This window comes from Anomalospiza imberbis, chromosome 21 (genome assembly GCF_031753505.1).
Source record: "Anomalospiza imberbis isolate Cuckoo-Finch-1a 21T00152 chromosome 21, ASM3175350v1, whole genome shotgun sequence".
Taxonomy (NCBI): Eukaryota; Metazoa; Chordata; class Aves; order Passeriformes; family Viduidae; genus Anomalospiza; species Anomalospiza imberbis.
This window is the reverse complement of record NC_089701.1, coordinates 8,329,414-8,350,482: the sequence shown is the minus strand read 5'-3', so window position 1 is coordinate 8,350,482 and position 21,069 is coordinate 8,329,414. Positions and strand designations below refer to the sequence as shown.

The 21,069-nt window shown below is 44.6% G+C and overlaps 1 long non-coding RNA gene across 7 annotated transcripts in view; it reads right to left on the bottom strand.

Moving 5' to 3' along the window:
* Window positions 1–6,712: 6,712 nt before the first annotated feature.
* LOC137486309 (uncharacterized) overlaps window positions 6,713–21,069 on the bottom strand; it is a 22,181-nt gene continuing 7,824 nt past the window's right edge. The window contains exons 3-6 of one of the 7 annotated variants that reach the window (XR_011005679.1): window positions 19,600–19,701; window positions 16,824–18,239; window positions 7,155–7,981; window positions 6,713–6,840 (exon numbers count right to left, since the gene is read on the bottom strand). This is a non-coding gene — a long non-coding RNA (uncharacterized lncRNA). Of the gene's footprint in view, window positions 7,982–15,950; window positions 16,208–16,823; window positions 18,240–18,492; window positions 18,619–19,404; window positions 20,516–21,069 lie in introns of those variants that run through there. The other 6 variants (XR_011005683.1, XR_011005678.1, XR_011005682.1 and 3 more) reach the window with 6 other exon arrangements.

Here is a 21,069-nt window from a genome sequence, read left to right as displayed (position 1 = left end):
CACAGCAAAGGAAATGTTGTAACAGAATGTTCTGAGGAGACTGAAGCATTGAATTGCCGTGGGGTGGGTGGCATTGCTGTCATTGCACAGTTTTAAGAACAGAAAACTCCAACACTCTTTCGAGATGAGGTTAATTAACTCCAGTACCAAATCTCAAAGGGGAGAAAATCTGACCCTTTCAAATCAGTGGGATATTATGAAGAACTTCCTCATGTGGTTTTCCTTTTCAGTCTCCCCATGCTAAACAGAAGAATTTACTATAATAAACAGAATAATTTACTATAATAAAAACATTTGAATGGCAAAAAGCCCTTTAAAACATTGTCATATATTATCCCAAGCTTCACAAAGATGGTGTTTTGTGTGTTCTTCAGCTTTTGGTGACAATTGAATAATGTCTTTTTTTCCTTTTCTCCCTGAAATTGATGTTGGATTCATATCCCAATGGGAATCAAGAGTACTTTCTATCCAGCTCTCTTCATGCCTAAGAACAGCACTGGAATCTAAAAAAGTCCTGTGTGTTCTTTCGTGCTGGTGCATAAGAATCAGTGTTTGACTGAAGAAGCACAAAGCAGAGCTTTTTCTGATGTGCTGGTCATCTTCACACAGCCTTGGGCCTAAGGGGACTGGGGTTATGGATGCTGCTCCAAAGGTCAAGGTCTTGATCTTGCAGGATGAGCTACTGACACAGTTCCACCAAATATCCCTTGGCTTGGGATGATCTGAAGCTGGACTAAGAGAAAGGAAAAGAGAAGGACCAAGAGAAGAGGAAAAAAACCTGTTTTTCTTTTCCTCCAAGCATAACTGGCCTATTGGCCAAACCCTCCAGACCAAAGCTCCATCTTCCCTCAGTGTTTAATGCTCTCTCTGATGAGGGTGCTGTTGCTGAATCCTTGTCTTCAAGCCAGTTTTGGGTACACCCCAAACCCCAATTTTGGTTCTGGGACCAGTGTGTTGTTTGTACTTGCTCTGGGCAACAGCTCAGCAAAGAAGGAATTTTCTTCCATCAAGGATAAGGTTGGCAAGCAGTTGGCAGAATCTGTGATAGATCCTGTCTGGTCCCATAGATCTGTAAAAGCCAAGATATATTTTATTTATTTTATTTTATTTTATTTTATTTTATTTTATTTTATTTTTTGCACGCCATTGTGTTAGAAAGTCTGGCTTCTGACTCAGCCCCAATGTAAATAAATGCTATATGTCTGACCAGTGTTTGTGGCATGAAGGATAAACTGCAAGGCTCTGCTCAGAGCTGAAATGTGGTGCTCTTCATTAACTCTTTGATGCTTTGGAAGAGGTAAAAATATATCTTGAAATCAAATCAAATATATCTTGAATTCACCCAAGGAAGAGAAGAATTCTCTGCCTGATTGTGGTAAGGACACTCCAAAGCATCAACGTTTGTTTGTGCATGGTTTGATGAGACACTTAACTTCCACTGCAGATCTTCTAGGGAATGCTGCAGCCCATAGGGCTGCAAAATCCAAATTTTACAAACCATCCTCCTCTTGGGATGGGCAGCAGCAAGGCTATGAAACCAAACAGTTGTGACCTTTGCTGAAAGAGAAATTGAAATGAAGCTGTGGAAAGAGTGCGACATCTGAAACTCGGCCCTTCCTGGTGGGGAAACCTTTCCAAAGCATTGCTAAAGTTTGGTTTAGGGAAGATTTCAAGAAAAGCCACCCTGGCTGCTGGATCAGAGGCCTTTGGGTCTTGCATCCAAACATGAAAGAAGGGCTGGTGCATTTCCTGTAAAGATGATTTTGCTTTTTATTCAGCTGGTGGACATGTGATGCCCTTTCAGGGCTGCCTAAAAACAGAGGCCAGACAAATTAAGGGAATAAAAAGCAGGAATAATTATTGAAGGGCCTTCAGGTACATTTCGGGCAGACAAAGCCCCCCAGGGGCTACACCCAAAATGGACAATGGGTCACGGGTTTCACACTTTTATAAGTTTGGTCCATTTGCATATTGGGGGTTCATCTGCCAATTCCAGCTTCAGGTCATGAAGTCATTTGCCCCAGGTTTGCTCCCCCCACAACTCACTTTTATTTCTGTCTCTCGGGGCCTGGGGCAGTGAGGTGTCCTTGATTGCCAGGCCTGGAGAGGAATTGTTGTGTCTGCCCAAAATGGGAAAGCAGCAGCTCACACTGGGTGTGGAGTTTAGAGTTATACACTAAAGAACTGCAGGGTTACAAATATATGGAAAATATAAAAGCTAAAATCCCTGAGGCATCACATCAAGGCTTCAGTGTGGGGAGCTGGGAAGAGCACGGTTCTGGGGTGAACACAGACAGTGACTGATAGGATGCTGCTGGAGGAACAAGTGAAAAGCTCTGGAAAGGAATCTCAAGGTCATGTCCAGTCTCTATCAGGCATCCATCTCATAATGGCATCCATAAATACATCAAGATTTTCAAATCCAGGCTGAATTCCGCTGCTGCTGTGAGACTGTTACTTTAAAATCTTATCTGTAATGGTTAAAACTCTCCCTTATCTCCAATTTATTGGTGCTGCCCAGCTTATTGCCATGTATTAATGATGGCTTTGAACAAGGCTCCCAAACTTCATTTAATCAAGATTAAGTTATTGTGCCAACAGCCTTTATTTTTTACCTGGCTCTTTCCCTTACTGACATTTATACTCATAAATGCCACTCCAAATATTGCCACCAAGTTTCCATTGCCAAATGGCATTCCATGACAGAGAACTGGATTAATAGGACACCAATCCTCTTCCCTCTGCCTTCCCATCGAAAACAGCTTTTTAACCCTCTCCAAAAATTTGTTTTTCCCTTTTCCTCATTTATTCTATCCATGTTTTCCTCATCTGTTTGTGGTCTGTCAGGCCCTCCTTTCTGGGATATGAAGCATCCCTATCACATTCCTCTAGCTCTGGTTTTGCCAGACCCAACTCCCCCTGGTTCTGAGTCACTTGTTTGCCCCCTTTCCTCAGCTCATCTCCAGGAGTCCTCTGGGATGGAGAAATTCCTTTCCAATGTAAAATGAGCTCCTGCTCAGTAATTTTTTCTTAAATTGGAAATTTTGCTAGAAGCGATGAATTTCTTCAAGGCATCTTTTACAAATTCTAGCAGATCCTTTCAAGCTGTGTGTTTCATTAATTGGAATATTCCTTTGGCACCAAAGGTAAGATTTTGTGATGTTTGCTGCCAGCATCTTGGGAAATTCTGGATTTTTCAGTCTCTTGGATTTACTTCTAGAGTTCTTTGCCACTGTTACGTCAAGCTGGAGTAGTTTCCTTTAGGCCAGAGTTTCAAATATTATTTGTTATTCCCTTCAAATATTATTTGTTATTCCCAGAATACCCTGTGGATATCCTGTATCTTCTCTGGATAAAGTGTTTCATTTTGTTGATTTTTTTTTTCTATTTAAAAAAATGTGGGTTTTATGCACTTTCTCAGTTTTTCTCCAAAGTATTCCCTCCAATATTTGATAATTTGTATTAAGGTGGGCTATGTGCTTCTGATGTGAGCCTTTATTCCCAAAGATTTCTCATTAACAAGGAGAAATTACAATTACACCAGAACACTTCTCAACAGAAGTAGATCCCTTTGGATTTTTGCCTGCACTTTGCATTTTCAGAGGAAGAATCCAAATGCAGCTTGTCCTGATGGAATGGCAGATGGAGCCGGGAGCCTTCTGCTCCGTTTTATTGCACCACATTGTAGGAGAAGCTTCTCCATCTCACATCTGCCACCTCCTCATGAAGCTACAGAGTTCCTTGGGGAAAGAAATGTGGGAGAACAGTCTCTTCCCATCCCCTCACCCCAGTGCCATGGCAGAGAGGGAATATCCACCAGGATCAGGCCTCAGAGGGACAGCAGGACTTGGTGGTGGAGTTCCAGGTGTATTTAAGGTGCTAGAGGATTCCTGGCACCCAGTTGTTTGATGTGGCATCCAGCCAGGCTCCATTCTGGTGTGGATCCAACCTGCATCCCAGCAGAACCTTGTGCCACTGCTGGCAAACAGCTATGGGCCAGATCCCAGGATTTGGAGTTCAAAATATCCATGGATTCTCACCAGTTGTGGTCCGCGGGGGCCCCTGTATTGCCAGGTGGAGATCTCCCATCGTTCAGTCTGTGCTCTGAGATCCAAGGACACACTGTCCCCCTTGTTCCAGCTCTGGCCTGCCTTGGCTTGTGCAAATATTAACCTTGGCTTTTCCCGTGCCCAGACTGGCTCCTCACAGGGGGAGACAACACTGGTGTGAATAACATGAGAAGAATTTCTTATGGTGGGGTTGGGAAATGCAGCTTTCCTTGAGTTAGATCTGGAATTGGCAAGAGCCACTTGAGTTTTAGACTTGGCAGAAAACACTTCTTCTTTGGGGCAGAGGGAAGGGAGTCCATGGGCACAAGAGAGCTGCATTTGAAATAATTTCCATCAAAGACACATGGCACGTGTGTTTTTAAAGTGCATCCTGCAAACTGACATCAGGAATCGGGAGTGGTGAGTTTTGTTTCACAGGGAAAAGGACCGGAGATTGTGTTCAGGGGCCTGTGGCCCTGAGGGGGCAGCAACCTACAAAAAATCCGAACTGCGCAACATGTGTCCCAAACCCAGCCTGCCACCACTTCGAACTTGAGTTGCCTGGACAGCCCCAAGCACACCCTACAAACTGACATCAGGAACATGGGCTGGCCACTTTTCTTTCACAGGGAAAAGGGCCGGTCTTTGTCTCCAGGGACCTGTGGCCCTGAGTGGCCGGCGGCCTCCAAGAAATCTGAACAACCAAGGATGCATCCCAGAGCCAACCTGTCCCCACCTCAAACCTGCGCTGCCCTGACAGTCCCAAGGGAACCCTACAAACTGACATCAGGAACCTGGGGTGGTGAGTTTTGTTTCACAGGGAAAGAGGCCGGTATTTATGATCAGGGGTCTGTGGCCCTAAGTGGGCAGCTGCCTCCAAAAAATACAAAAGGTGAAGGATGTGTCTCAGACCCAACACGCCACCACCTGGAACTTCTGCTGCCTGGACAGCCCCAAACATACCCTGCAAACTGACATCAGGAGCCTGGAGTGGTGAGTTTTGTTTCAGATGGAAAAGGGCCGGTCTTTGTCTCCAGGGGCCTGTGGCCCTGAGTGGGTGGCCGCCTCCAAAAAATCTGAGTAATTAAGGATGTGTCCCAGACCCAACCTGCCCCCACCTCAAACTCCTGGTGCCTTGATAGTCCCAAGCACACCCTGCAAACTGACATCAGAAACTGGGGTTGTGAGTTTTGTTCCAGAGAAAATGGCTGCTGATTGAGGTTCTCTTTGTGGGAGCGACTCTTGAGCTCCATGGGATTCAGGTAGTCCCGGGGTGTCTCCTCAGACACATCTTAAGGTCAGATGGGAATTGTCCACTGGTAAATTGGGGTGCTAAAATTTGTGTATGCATTTTATCCCGACAGAAGGGGATTCCCTTGGCCATACCAGTTAAAAACCTTGCTGGTAAAATGGAACAATTGTTTGATTAATAATAAGAAACCCTTAAGTAATCATATCAATATTGTGTTCAGGAATGTAGGACAAACCTTTATATCTCATTCTAAATCTAACTGCAGCCCTCTTTTCATAGACTGTTTAGAACTTACTGAAAATGAAATTAAAGCAGCTTCAATTTTTGCCTGAACATAAAACTGAAATACTGAAATAGCGTGAAAAGACATTTTTTCTTATAGTAACTTTTGACCACATGAAAATAAGGAAGCACTACAAATCTTTCAAGAAAGCCTGATTTTATGTGGTTTCCAGCATCACTTCCAGATTAAACAGTTTTGGCTCAATGTTCAAGTCCAGGCTCACCTGAACCAGACACATTTGCTGAGATTTATGTCAATTTGAGCTTTACCCCTTTCATGATTTCTAGTACAGCTTTTGGAAAGTTCTGTTTATGGGTATATTTAGGGGAACTGCAAATGGATCAGCCTGAATCTCAAAAACCTGAAGTCAACCTCCAGCAGCTCACCTGGGGTCACTGACCAGATCAGTGAGAGCCTGACAAACTCTGCACACAGATCTGTGGAAAGGTGGCCCAGGTTGGATTTTAATTTTGACTTTTCTCAGTTTAGGGAAGGTGGAATATTGAGGAATGAGAATGCTCTGTAAAGATCCCTTGCTGTGTTTGATTTCCAGCTGTCTTGTAACTTCCACAGGGTCCTTATGTATCCAGAGGCTGTTGATTTTAATCACAGGTAAGGAAAATCTGGGGATGGTGCTCTGTGCTTCCTGAGCTGATGTCAGTGATGATTTCAGGATAAAAATTCCATTATTATGTGGCTGGGATCCTGCTGGGATCATCCTGCAGAGGTGATGCATTGTTTTTGTCTGCACAGAGACCAAATTCCAGGTGCTCAAGAAGGCTCTGAGGTGGGATGAGATGTAGGAATGAGGCTGAGGGAGCTCCAGCCCTAATGAGCTCTCACCTCTCAGCTTCAGTTCAGCTCCCAGTGGGATGGTGGGTCCTACCTGAGGGGTGTGAAAGGCTGTGAGGTGCTTCTTTATCAGCAGGACCATTTCAGGATTTTTAGATTGTGCTCAAGAAAAAGCAGCTGAATTAAGACCAGCTGTTACAAGGGAGATTTTTATTTTATTTGAATATCAGTGATATACAGAATCATGATGTTTCATCTAGGAAATCAAAATACTGCTTTGCTTCTTTTGATGTCTATCGAGTTTGTTTGTTTTTTGGTTTTTTTTTTTTTTTTTTTTTTCTGCTTCTGAGCTCTCTCCAGGTTTATTTGAATGTGAATGCACCAAGGTCACTCTATGCAAAAGCTGCATTTACCTGCCCTAGGCACAGATCAGCAGCATTTGGTTCTCAGAGCAACTTTCTGGGCTGCAGCAAAGGAGAGGAAAATGGTATTTTCTTATGACTACTGAACTCTATCTGCTTTCTTTCATGCTGCTTTTTACAAGATTCAGATGAACCTGGACAGGACGTTTTGTTCATTTTGTAGGGAAAAAAGATAAAATAAAGTCTCCAGCAATTTTAAATGGCAAATTAAATTGTTCTAATTCAGGAAAAAAATACTTTCAGGATAGTGCCCCTATTTCTGAAAGCATTATACATACCAGACTGGCATTTTGGGGATTTTGTTTATCATTAAAAGCAAAATAAGCTTTATAAAGGAGATTCCGCAAAGAAGTTACCCACAACAAAATCTAATCACTTTGGATATTTTTAGTATAATGAGATCCATGCTTCTTACAAAAGGCTCCTTGGGCTCCCAGTGGGAAGGATGTTTATAGTTCTGGACCTTCATTATTTTAACTTGATTATTTGCAGGCAACTTCATCTGCCTACTTATATAAGAGCCCAGCAGTTGTGTAATCACCAGTATGAGATGAAAAGTCACATGGTTTGAGGTTGGTTTCTGCTCAGCTGGTCCTGGTTTCTTGCCGGGTTGCCACTCTCTTGCCTGCACCCTCGAGGAGAGGGAGTTGGATAAGCATAGTTTCATCTTGGCTTTTTCATGCTTTACAACTTTGTTATGTCTTCCCAAACCTCCCAGCCTGCTAGGGAAGGAGCTTCCAGGATGAGTTTTCTGGATTAATTACACACTTCTGCATGGGGCTGCTCTGCGTTAATGGGTCAGCAGGAGTTTCTGTAGGGAGCTGTTTGCCCTCATGCATGGACAGCTTCCCACTGAACAGTTTGCACAGTCCAGCTCCTAACGAGCCCCAGGGCCTTGGAGAGCTCTCAGGAGCAATGTGGATGCAGCTCAGAGGATGGGAAAGATGGATGATCAGAGGCAGCATTCACAAGCAAACACACGTATGTTTGCTTGTAAAAGAAAATGGATTTCCTGGAGAAATCAAATCTGAATGATGTTCCTGAGGAATTGGGAATTCAACAGTTCCCACACCAGCATCAAAGGATTTTAACTGAGTGCATGGTTAATCATTCAGACTCTGCAGCATTTAATGCCTATGTCTTGTGCCATGCTAGTTCCTACAAGCTGTTCTTCCAAGTTCAGCTCCTGGAAATAAAAGAACAGGAGAAGAACATCTAATTTGTCCTGGATAAGAATTGGTTTACTTCCTGTAATGTTCCATCTGATGACTCTTTGTAGCTGTAGTAAAAACCATTGTTTGAGAGACAAATTGAGAGTGGCAGTAAACACAAAAAGGTTAATGAAATACATGATTTCTGGCTCACTTGTTGGAACAGGGAAAGCATGAGGGGTTTCAGTGTTTGGAATTCATAACTATTTCCTTTATTTACCCTGTACCTCATTTTTCTTTCTCTCTTGGCTCTAAGATCCTCTTCTTTCTTTATGGTTTCTTCATCATTCTCTTTTTTTATTTCTCCCACTGCATTCCCCATGGCCTGAGAGCTCCCTTGCCCCCACCCCAAGTCACATTCCAGAAACTCCACGTGGGTTTTTCTGCTCAGTCTTGTGCTTCAGTGCCCTTTCTGGCTGATCTTTGTTAGAACATATTTCAGGTTTGTTTTCTCTTCAGAACTGTACAAGGAGAGCTAAACACGCATGGAAAACTGTCCTAGCCTGGAGGGACACTGCAGGGGCTCCCTGGGATGTCTGCTGGAAGAAAATGAGAGTAGAGGTGATCTCCCAGCACTGGCTTTGTCTCCTGGAAGATGTAAATCTCCATTTGAAGAGCTGGAAATTGCTGAGCTTGGCTCTGCCCCTCGAGAGGTTGTGACATCTCAGCAGGGTGGAAGTGCCACCTCCCACAAGCTCATCCATCCCTTCACTACAAGACTAAAACTGCAAGCATTTTCCCAAGTTTCTGTGCCATTCTCCACGTGGCTGTTTCATTTCATTGAGTGATGGTGATGCCTGTGTGAATGAGCAAAAAGCCAATTCTTTAACCTCTGTTGTAAGCTGGTTTGGATTTTCCTTAACATAAAGCAAGCAGAGAACAATGGGTTGTATTGTGCCTGATTAAATTTTCTGAGCAAAATTCTAAATGTCCCCTGTGCACTATCTTAGCTAGGGTTACCTCACTGTAACCACAAGAGAAAGCTGAGTCAGCCGTGGATTGAGCCACAGGTAGTGTCTGAACCCAGCTGCTGGTGGGAAAGGCATTTCCCCCCTCTTCTCAAGCCTTTTCCTGCAGCAGTGTCCACGGGGATGGCTGTGGGGGCAGGATTCCATCACCAGGACACGTGTCTCATTCTCTGAGTCTTCCATTACTTCATCACTTGTAGTATAATAAAGTGAAAATCGTATGTTGCAGTCACTCCTTGAGGTGGGCACGACAGCCCAGCCCTGCCCTGGGAGACGGGGCAGCACCTCTGATTTTAAAAACCATTTGGAAAAAACCCCAGAGGATTATTAAGCATTGTTTATGTGGAAAGAAGAGTCACTATCAAAATGACAAGAGCAATCTCTGAGAGCAAAAACTCTAAACAGAAATTGCCATTTGGTGTATATGCTTGAGAGAGGTTTTATCCTTTCATTCCTTGTCTCTAAAGTCTGAGGAATGGTTTTTAATGGAATGGGGTAGACAGGGTCAAGCCAAGACATGGATGTAATTCCTTACATCTATAAACAAAACCACATTTCATGCTGAACTCTGCACAATGAGAGGGAGGATGTGGGGATGGGAATTTCAGCATTACACTGTTTCTAGAGAAAAAGGGCAGGAAAATGTTGATAAAATGTTGAGAAGTGCTTGCAGGCACTTCTGTTTCTGCCTGGGCACTGGAACTGATGGGTACTAGCACTTTTGCACTTGGTTTCAAGCACCACAGAGGGGATTATCCACAGATCTGCTTCCCCTTGGACACAGCCAGATGCTCTGGAGGCACAGGGTGGGAGCCAGGGTGGGAAGAGCAGCGTGTGCTGAAGGCAGTGGTGACAGGGAGAGGTGTTTGTTGCCCAGAGAAGCTGTGGCAGCTCCTGGATCCCTGCAATTGTCCAAGGCCAGGCTGGACAGGGCTTGGAGCACCCTGGGGTAGTGAAAGTTGGTGGCAGAGGTGGAATGGGATGATCTGAAGTCCTTTCCAGCCCAAACCATTCCATGATTCTGTGATTTGGTCAATTACAAAGCTGGAACTCAGAAATCACTTCATATTTGTCCAACCAGTTGCTCTTAACAGACAGAGTGATGGCCCTGGGAATAAAATGGTAAATAATCCACAACCTTACACTCAGTAGAAGGCGAAAAAATTGCTTTTTAGAATGTTTGTGAACCTGTTGGATTTTCTTTTCCATCAGCTTTGACTTCTGGAGTCCCTTAGTGTTACCAGCCAGGGGGGACTGAAGATACTGCAGTGATTTGGGGTACCTGGGAGTGGGTTATCTACAAGCATCCTGCTGTATAAATTTTGGTGTATGGCAGCATTGTTGTGCACTTCCATGAACAGATTTGTGCCAAATATTCCATTATATCATACACCTGTACTGGGGAGCAAATGTAAGGGAACTCTATTTACCATTGCACCTTAAATTATAATAAACAGGGTGTTCAGACTGGGCTAGTGCAGGTTTATCACCTCTACCCTAAGCATACCCCTGACAGCAAATTTACCAGGCTCAAGGGCATAGAAAAAAGCCATAATTGTAATGTGGAATGGTCTGTAGTGATAGCAATTTTCATCTAACCCTTGACTAACCTCTGAACACGTCCCCATTTCTTGTCCCACTTTGGGCATTTTGAAGGGCTCGCTGAGAACTGTGAAGTTCAATCCACCTCAGGATTTCCTCAGTGCAGGGAGCTTTCCATCATGGAGCTTGCTTGGCTGCTCTCTTCTCTCCAGATATATTTCAGCTGCTTCCCACTTCTTAGCTGATGCAGGCTCTTGATAATTTCAGAGTTAAGTAAAAGAAGCCAGAAAACTCTTATTCCTTTTGTCTCCCCTTCCTCACACACAGAGGACTGACAGGAAAATAAGCACTAATATGTCATCTTTAAAATAAGAAGGGGACATGCTTTCCTTATGAAGCAGTGGAAACAGTGACATCATGCTTGGAACAGCTTTTTTCCCCTTTTCCCTTCTAATTGCACAGAATTTTTTAAAGCCAGGGAATCAAATCTTCCCCTCTGGAGTAGGGGAAGGTTCCCCATAGGCTGCTGGTTGTCTGGGTTTGGTATGAATCACTCTGCCCCTTTTGCAGTTCATTGACAAATTAACAGAACCAGGAGCTGGGAACTGGGGCAGCAAAAGGAAAGAGCAAAAATGAAGTCAATTGGTGAAAGAACACAAGGAGGAAACATTATTTATGGAAAATTCACTGACTGGTTCCTTATTTCTGTGCTATATTCTCTTTTTTTCCACTTTAAAGGAAATGGCTCCTATAGCAGGAATGACTCACTGGTAGAAGTTGCCAGGGAGGAGTGTTTGCCAGTTTCTCATTTTATTAGCATTTTATCACAGCATGGTGCAAGTGCACGTGCCAGGTAAGGCCACAGATGCCAGAGCAGAGAAAAGAAACTGCAGGGGGTGGAAAAAACTTTTTTTTTTTTTTTTGGTCAAGCACCAGTCCTGTGTGTCTGCAGTAGGAAACTGTTCTTTGATGGCTGCTTGAGCTGACCTGAAATAGCATTGAGGGGCTTGTCCTGACTTCCACAGGGTCTGGAGTTTTGTATCCTGACAGAGCAGAGGAAACTCCAGCAGGCACAGTGGCAAGCCAGGTACAACACCAGCAGCTTTGTCTGCTGAAGGTTTTTCTTGCTGTGACACAGTTTGGTTGTGATGGCACCTTCTCCTCACCTCTGCAGAGCTCCTCACACATTCCCAGAGGGACCCCAGGTCCCAGCTCTTCCCTGGGGAGAATTTAGCCTTGTGCTAATAGAGATAAGGGCTGTAGAGAAGAAAGTGATGTAAGGAAATAATCTTTCTAGTTTTCCCTATTTCCTTTCTCTCCATGTGTCATGATTTGACACAGAAGTGAATTTTTTTCAGGAAGTTGGGTCAAAACAATCAGTGGTCAGGTTTGAATATTGGCACCTGGAGTGACCACTGAAGGCATGGACACGCCTCTGAGAACACAGGGGGCTAAAAGCAAGAACTCCCAGGGGAGCTCGCTCTCTTTGGGCTCACGGGCTGGGTGGGGGACGGACAGAAAGCCATGCGGCCTGGTCGAGGTGAGCCGAGGGGGCTGAAGGACTGGAACCGAGCCAGCTCCTGTGGGTGGAAGGGTGGAGAGAAATGGAGATGTCTTTGTTCAACCCCCCGCCCCCACCCAGAGGGAAAGAGACAGAGAGCCTGACAGCACCTGGAATTTGCCAGCAGAGGAGAAGGAGAAGGGGAAGGAAGGTACCCAGCCTTGGGAGTTGGAGTTCTGGGCAGAGATTTCAGCCGTCCAGGGAGTCTGAGACTTTTAACCCTTTCCTGGGAAATGAAAGCTTTGTAAAATATTACTCCTCTTCAATTTGAAAGAGAAGAGAGACAGTCTGGGAGCTGAGATGTTAGAAGAAGACATTCTAGGTGGGAGGAGATGATGGAGTGGCTTTGGCTGGACTTTTCATGTTAGCCATAGACTGAACCAATTTCTCCTGCAATAGAGACTATGTTTTTAGGGGTATGCAGTGGTGAGCCAAGAGACCTGCTTCAGCAACTACCAACACAGGCGTGGAGTGAACAGAGAAAAGCTGAGGAGGGTGTGGTGATGCCCTCTGTCTTCAGGAAGAAGAAGATCTCTGTTCTTGAGACCTTCTGCCCCGGGGGGGGGCGGGGAAATGGGGGCCTGGGGTCCCAAAATGAGAAACTGAACTCTTGTTTCTTTTGGTCCTTGGCAAAGCATCCTTAAAGGAGGCCTATGAGCAGTCTGTCCATGCATGGTGGTGAGAGCACTGTGACGTGGAAAGGAGGGTGTCACCATAGCAGATTTTCTCCGGGTGGTTGCCCTGTGTGACATGGAGACACAAGAGGTGGCAATTGTTGTTTCCTGTGGGTCTGTGGTGCAAGAGAGACTCCACTCTCCCTTGATGGACTGAGTATTGATTATCTGAAGGGTGATGACTTGATTGAGGGTCCAAGTTGCGTCTCACGGTGGTTTGTTGGAGTTTGGGTGGGGGGAAGAGGGATGGTTTGGAAGGTTTTCATTCTGGATTTAGTGTGTGTCTTTTATCATAGTAGTAGCTTAATAAAGTTCTTTCTCCAGAAAGAAATCACCAGATTATTTTGCAAGTAATACTTGATTTTCCCCAATGTGAAATACTTGCAGAGAACAGGTTTTAGACTCAGCAGTTAACAAGGCTGAGGCTAAGAGGGTTGGTGCTGAAGATGTGATTTGACATTATTCCAATCAAATCAATCCCAATAAAATCTTCCAGCAGAGCTGTTCTGCAAGAGAAGCTGCTGCTGACCCCTCAGTTACAGATCTGGAGAGGTCTCAGGGCACGGAATGCTCTGTTGGTGCAAATCTACTGCTCAATTAAAGGAGGTGCAGGAAAGGAGGAGGCCAAGCAAGCAAGGACTCCTCATTAAGTCTCGTTTGGAATCTCTTTTGGAGCAGTTCATTAAGCTCTGAGATAAATCTGCCCTACAGAGGCCTAGCTGTCGACAGGGTGGGCACAAGCCAGGGAGAAAATCTGATTTTGGAGCTGGGTGTTGGTTCCTGGTGCTCCTTATCTAGCAGAACAAACAGCATCTGGAATAGGGGGTAGAGTTGGGCTGCTCTGCATCCAAACAGAGGCATCCCAAGAGTGATTTGGGATTTATTTGTAGTGATGTGCTCTCAGAAGAAAACAGAGTTACTCAGGAGCCTCTGTGCTTGTTTTTATAACGATCTCAGACACACAGCAGTGAATGAACACGAAACAAGTTCAAAGCTTGCCACCTCTCAGATGTGGGAGAAGCTCTCTGGAGTGGATCAGGGAAGTGATTTTTAAATAGAAGCTATTAAAATGCCCTTAAACCCAGATAATTTTGTTTATTTGCTTTAGCGAACACACGACCTTGAACACGTCTGCAAAGAAGGTACAAAATGTTTCTCTTGGTGTTTTAGCCTTAATATGATTTACACCATAATCAGAAAGGAGTAGAGCATGTAAGACCATGATTGCAGCTAAATATCCTACAGAAAAACACCCTTAATTAACTTTCTCAGCATGCTCTAGCCCCATTAGCATTAATTCATGGCTCAACTATTGCACACGTCAGAATCCTGCACAAACCCCTTGGTTTAGACAAAACAAGAGACATGTAAGAAGTACACAGCTGTAATCCCTGCATCCACTCCATCCAAAGTTTGGGGTTGTTTTTCTTTCAGTTGATGAAATGGAAATTCAAATGTTACTTTGACAGTGCCATAGGAAAGTCTAAAGTAGGGACTGTAAATAGAGTTTGAGCTGACATTTCAGCTTGGAAGTTAGGGGAAGGAATGAAGCCAGCATGAATACTCACTTGAATCTTGAGGGAAAACTTAACATTTAAGAGACTTTTTTCCCCCTACTGATATTGTAATTTGTAAATTCACATCTGAAGGCCATTTGTTTTGGCACTCAAGATATCAATTCAAAACACACCCTTAGTTAACAGAAAGCTTCTTGTCACCCTCTTTTCTTACCCCATCTCCCTATTCCCTCCTTCGAATTCTTTGCAGTGATTCCTGAAATAGGTTGGAAATGAAGCTGTTTACCGGGCTGAAAAGATGAAAAGGTTTGGTAACAAAGCTCAACTTGCAGAGCTTGGTGTGTGCAGTTGGGAGCACTCCACATCACTGTTTTTTGTGCTGGCTCGGAGTTTTTAATTAAATCTGATCTAGTGCTGAGCCAGGCAGGATCCAACATCCAGAGGCAGCTACTCTGCTGTCTGGGGCAGCACCCTGAGGAGCAGAGCAGGGATGTTTTTGATAAGAACCTGCAGAGCAAAGCACTCAGAGGTGACTGAGACACAGGGTGCGTGTCAGAAAACTCACCAGGACTGGAAATTGGGAGAGCTGCCCATGGATCTTTTCCTTTGCATTTCCTTTCACTTTAGTATTACAATCATTAATGCTTTTAGTCTTGTGGTAGTTCTGGTAGATATTATCCTCATTTTCTGCATAAGGTCTTGGATGATCCATCTGTCTAGAGAGGCCCTGGTTTATGCTGGGAAATATTTGATCAAGCCAGGCTAGCAAAGAGGAGTCTCTGGGAAGTTACTCAAGCTGGCAGCCACATGAAAGGTGGTGTTTACAGGAAATCACCCTGATTTTCTGCTCTTTGGCCTCCTGAGGCTTTGTGTTCAAGAGCCCCAGGGTGGGGGAGCCCAGCTCGGTGCCCACTCTGGATTGTTCAGATTGCTGTGGCAAAGCTCTGTGTGTTTACTCTGCTCCTGTTCAGCTCTTTTCCTTTCAGCTCCTGTTGGTAACAAACCCATTTTCAATGGAAAGATAAATCTGCCTCAAAAGTAGAGTGGGCAGCAGGGCAGGGGGATTGTGCCCCTGTGCCCTGTGCTCAGGTGAGACCCCACCTGCAGAGCTGCCCCTGCCCTGGCCCAGCACAGGGAGGAGCTGGAGCTGCTGGAGAGATCCAGAGGAGACACCAGGGGGATCAGAGGGATGGAACAGCTCTGCTGGGAGGGAAAGCTGGGACAGGTGGGATTGTTCACCTGGAGAAGAAAAGCTTTGGGGTGAGCTCATTGTGCCTTTACAATTCCTGAAGGAGCCAACAGGAAAGATGGAGAGAGACAATTGACAAGGGCCTGGAGGGGCAGGACAAGAGGGAATGGCTTTAAGCTGCCAGAGGGCAGGGATGGATGGGATATTAGGATGAAATTCATCCCTGTGAGGGTGGTGAGGCCCTGGCACAGTGTGCCCAGAGTAGCTGTGGCTGCCTCTGGATCCCTGGAACTGTCCAAGGCCAGGACACTTGTGCGGGGCTTGGAGCCACCTGGGATAGTGGGAAGTGTTCCTGTACATGGCAGGGGTGGAACTTGATAATCTTTAAAGTCCCTTCCAACCCAAACTATTTTATGATTCTATGATTCTGTGACAGCAACAGCCACAACTTCCTATCTGCAGCCCAAGGTGTATTTTGATAAATGAAGTCTTTTGCGCTGTGAGTTTTATTTATAGTTTGAGCTCTTTTCACACTCTGCAGGCACACTGCCTGGGATAATCTGTGCTTCTTTTCAGAGCAGCACCTTGAGCAGCCTCTGAAGGTGGTGTTCACTGTGCTCTAGGTGGCAACATCTTCAAGTCCCAAAGGATTTGTTATCTTCCTAAACAATGACCAAAGTCTTGTCCTCATTAATTTAACTCTACTCTGACATGTCCTCTCCAAGGGAATACACTTGTCTGTCCCAGCTGGAAAGGAAGTATATAATTTACATCAGGCTATAGGACACATCATTCATTCTGCTGCCAGTTTCCCCTTTTTATTGGTGATTGCAAATACATTTAACTTGCAAGTGAATTTCCAAGGAAAAGGCAATGTTGACTATTCTATTGGCATGTGTGAAGCAAGGATTTCAAGCATTTTCACCTCATTTTTTACTTTTTAAACATAGGTAGTATGTCAGGAGCTCCCTGAAGTTGGAGGAGCTGGTCTCATTTAGGCTTGAGAGCACCCAAGTCACATTCTCTGCTGGTTAAAACCCTCTGTAAAGTTGATGTGAGATATTTCCTTACAGGTTTTTCCCCCCTCAGCTGCCTCCTTCTCATACCATTTCTTATCCAATGCTTTACTGACTATTTTTTCTCTTTTGACTCTTGTCCCAGTAAGTTCAAAGCAGCTTTCATTCCCAAGCCTTCATTCCAGTTACCATGACTTTTGGCCTTGCAGATCGAGGCTTTTTAGCTTTCATAAAACACTTGACATTTTTAGTCAATGGAGACAAGGACAATGAAAGCATCAGCACATTGATGGGGCTTCAAAAGAGTTCTGTGGCACAATACAATGTCTGACTGCTTTTTGGAACACCTACCTTTATTCCAGGTGATTCAAGATTCTAAAACTACAAGCAGCTCTTTTTCAGGATGTTGTTATTCCATGGATTGATACACTCCATGACTGCTTCCTCTGAATTTTAATGATGTGCTGTTTGTGAGTCTTTCAGTATCAGAGAGTTCAGCACTGTCCTGGAAGCTCATCCATCATAGATCTGTGGATTCACTGATCTCCCAGCTTCTTTCAAAAAAACAAATATGTTACTGCATCTTTCATGAGAGAAAAACACACTGAACATCCTCAGCCCTGTGCAGAGTTCTTTCAATTCTGTCTTAAGTATTCCAGTTTAAAGTAAAACATGTCCCAGAGTGATTGTTTTTTAGAGGTGAGTGGGATTTCTTTTTCGCACTGCTAGGATGTGTTTCTGCCATCCTGGAAATAAGAAGTTTATTTCCCAAAGTCCATGGATTGTTAAGGTAAAGGAATAAACTGTCCTGGTTTTGATTTTTACTGGATAAATGTGGATGTTGATGTCATGTGGGACTTTACACCCCTCTGGTTACCCTAAATGTCCCTCAGTACTCCAGGCTACCCCTCAGAATGGATCTATGTGGGCACCAGTAAGAATTCACCCCCCCAGCCCAGCCTGCAGCAGAATAACCCACAATTATCATCATTTTGCCCTCATTAAAGAAATCCAACAAACATTCTGGTGTTAATTCATGTGCCTGGCTCCACGTCTAGGTCACAGCCTGGACATTCCCAGTCTGGGGACCCTGGGGGTTTCCCACCTGCAGGGCTGGAGAGTGGGTGACATCCATGGGCTGCTGAGTGGGACCCAGCAGGATCTGATTCACTGTCTGCAGGCAGTCTGGGAGGGAACAACGGGATTCTGCTGCCTCCTGCCTTTCTGGCTTCTGCTGGCCTGGGAGTCCTTGAAGCACACTCAGATGTCCCCTAGGGAAGATCTTCTTTGCTACTAAAATAAACAGATGTCCTGGTGGTTTCTGATATCATAAGTATCCTTTCCTGTGAACTCATTCTACTATAAATAATAGGTTCATGCCTGTTCAAAGAGTTATTTTATTCCCCTCTCCTCCTTTCATCCCACATCCTTGCTGGTTTCTGGGATCTCCTACACGTGTAAAGGACATCCCTTTCTCTGTGATTATGTCAGCACATGGAGCTGATCCTAATGGGATTTCAGGGCCATCATGTGAGTCTAGGATGTGCCTGCTCAGGGCTGTTGTGTGTCTCTGTTAAGAGCTCTGCTGACAGCCATAGGCTGGTGGATTTCCTGAGAGCAGCTTTAGGCATGAACACATCCATCAGTGCAAATGTAAGGTTGCATTCCAAATTGATGTGACACAGAGGTATCAGAAACCATTCCTTGAAAAACCATTCCAGACAAGGAACTTGCTGGTGGGCAGGGTTTTTCCTTCTGGGCATCTGTTTAAGTTGAGGAAGAAATTAGGGATGGAGTGAGAATAGTCCATGACCTTTCTGTCTATAAACTCACACAATCACAGCTGAAATTTGCTTGAGGCTCCATTTTTTTCCAGAATTAGACCAGTGTTAGAACCACCTCATCTAGGAAGGACCATGGGATTGTGACACAGGCACCAGACACCTGGACAGAATCCTGCCTATGCATTTGAGGTCCTGACCTTGCTGTTCTACCGGAGTGAGGATTCAGGATACAGCCTGCATGAGTGCAAACTCCTGGATTTTGGCTCCACGTTGGATGTGATGACCTGGGAGGTCTTTTTCAACCTTGATGACTATGTGGTCCTAGAAGGGCATTTCCTGAGGCTGGAGTTACACTGTGCTTTGGGGTGCACATCAGGTTTGTGAGCTAAAGACAGACCCTGGCTGACGGCACAGGGCAATGCACTGCAGAGACTTTGCCCTGATCTCAGGAGGAGATTGCCAAGATAAGTCATCATCACTCTCTCCTCTCCTCTCCTCTCCTCTCCTCTCCTCTCCTCTCCTCTCCTCTCCTCTCCTCTCCTCTCCTCTCCTCTCCTCTCCTCTCCTCTCCTCTCCTCTCCTCTCCTCTCCTCTCCTCTCCTCTCCTCTCCTCTCCTCTCCTCTCCTCTCCTCTCCTCTCCTCTCCTCTCCTCTCCTCTCCTCTCCTCTCCTCTCCTCTCCTCTCCTCTCCTCTCCTTTCTTTTCATTCTGTACTGAAAGAAAACAAAGTAAAATATCTGAAGATGGCCCAGAGAAAGGAAATTTCAAGTATCATCTCTGTTTAGCAGTGGCAAGATCAAACCTATAGCTGTCATACCATCAGACAGTTCCAGTGAGAAAATAACAATTTTTTAGTAATACAATTCTCTTCCAATCTTCCTGGAAGATTGTGTTTAATTAAATTAAAATTAAATTGTGTTTAATTTCTGTTAAACACAGCATTACTGATACCACATCACACCAAATGCCCTTCCATTGCACATTCCAAACACCAGTCCTAGGTCATTCAGTGAGGGAGATTTTCCCCATGAATGCCCAAGACTTGAGGCAGAACCCTCAAAATCCAGAGGGCTCAGACATCCCACTGGGAATTTGGAAGAATATTACAGGGCTCTGTAAATTCTTTCTCTCTTCTGTAGTTTCTGAAAACTCCTCCTGTGTGCTTTGCTGTGACCTCTCTCCACTGAGTCACCTTATTCCCATCTCTCTCCAGCCCTACTTTTCCCTGCACTGTTCTGCTTTCCAGCACATGCTTCCAGGCACCATTTTCTCGAGTTTACCAGCCCTGATCTCTGCTCCCAGCCCACCCACTGACAAATGAAGCTGCCTCTAGGAGTACCTGCTGCCCTCACTGAGCAGCTTCCTTGCAGACAGACAGTCCCCTGGGGAGCATCAGTGATCCTCTCAAAATGCTGGGAGGAATATCAAATCCTCATGTTCTCTCTTAGGAAAGAGCCTCCTACTAGAAAGAGAAATAAACACTTCTCTTACAGGCAATGTGTTCATTATTTGTGCCTTCAAGAGGTTCATTCTCCTGGTACTGCCCTTTGGGACATATAAATCATTAGTTTAACTTGATATGTGTATTTTCTTGTCTTCTATTTTCAGGGCCGTGAACATGCTGGCATTTATCCAGCCAGACTCCCCACAGCAGTGCAGTTATTTTGTTTCTGCTCTCTTGAATGCAGCATCTGTACATTTGGTCACATATTAGATTATGGCAATGGTGAAATAATTCCTTTAACCTCCTTTGAGTCGGGGCTCAGAAGAATAGTCTGATTTATCTGCTTCATGGGTGGTACTTCAGGCAGTTAATTAACCCACGTATAAACGATGTTATTTACCTTGACTGTCTCTTTGTGTTTGCCAATAACATTTAATGATTCAAATTGAATTGGCCAGAGAAACGGAAGAATGCTCTCAGTGGTTTATTATCCTCTACAGGACATTCCAGGTTTGTACCTTCATAGCAAATCATGTTCCAGCCCTAACCCTGATAGTCCTGGCCACAGGATTGAGACTACAGCTGATAAATTAGAACAAACAGTAAAGATAATATTTAAAGAGATTATCTAATAGAACATACAGTAAAGATGTGATACTAAACTTGACAACTGCTCTACTCTGACCAGATGGAAGCAGCCAGGAATGGAGCATCCCTGGTTTTTAGCAGAAGGAACCAAAGCTGTGTGAGATGTCTGGAGCATGCCCAGGTCACACTCCCTCCCAGGCTCCTACAGGGAAGCAGCAACAGCCTGAAAGGTTAAGATGCAATTCCCTGTCTCAGTGAAAGTAAATCAGGCCTTCATTTAGCAAAATCGTGAGACTTTCTTCTCACATTTTAGCTTGTGTCAGCAGTAGGGAAAGGAGCAGCTCTGTAAAAAAGCAGTGGCTGTTACATTGAAGTGCCAAATAAGTGTTTGGGAAGAGAGTCTTTCTTATATGGTAACAAAGTGGAGATCTACTGATGTAATGGGAACTGAACTGAACTGGAACTCTGATCTGTAAGTATCAAAGTTTCCTTTAAAATCCAGCTTGTGAAAGAGTGGTTCCCATGACCCTTAACGAAATTTAACCCTTCAGAAAAAAAAGCTGGAGGAGGCAGATTTCTTCCTGCATGAGTCGATTCTCTAAAGCCAAACTCCAAGGTGTCTGCTTCTGATTGTTTATCCTCAGGGTGGGGCTGCAAATAGTCCTGCCTTTAAAAATGTCCCTTGATCTTGTGCAGCTAAGGAGGCCTCATCCTTCTGACAAGTTTGCTTCACATCATTAGAAAATGCAACTTCACCAGCACAGCTCTCAGAAGTTC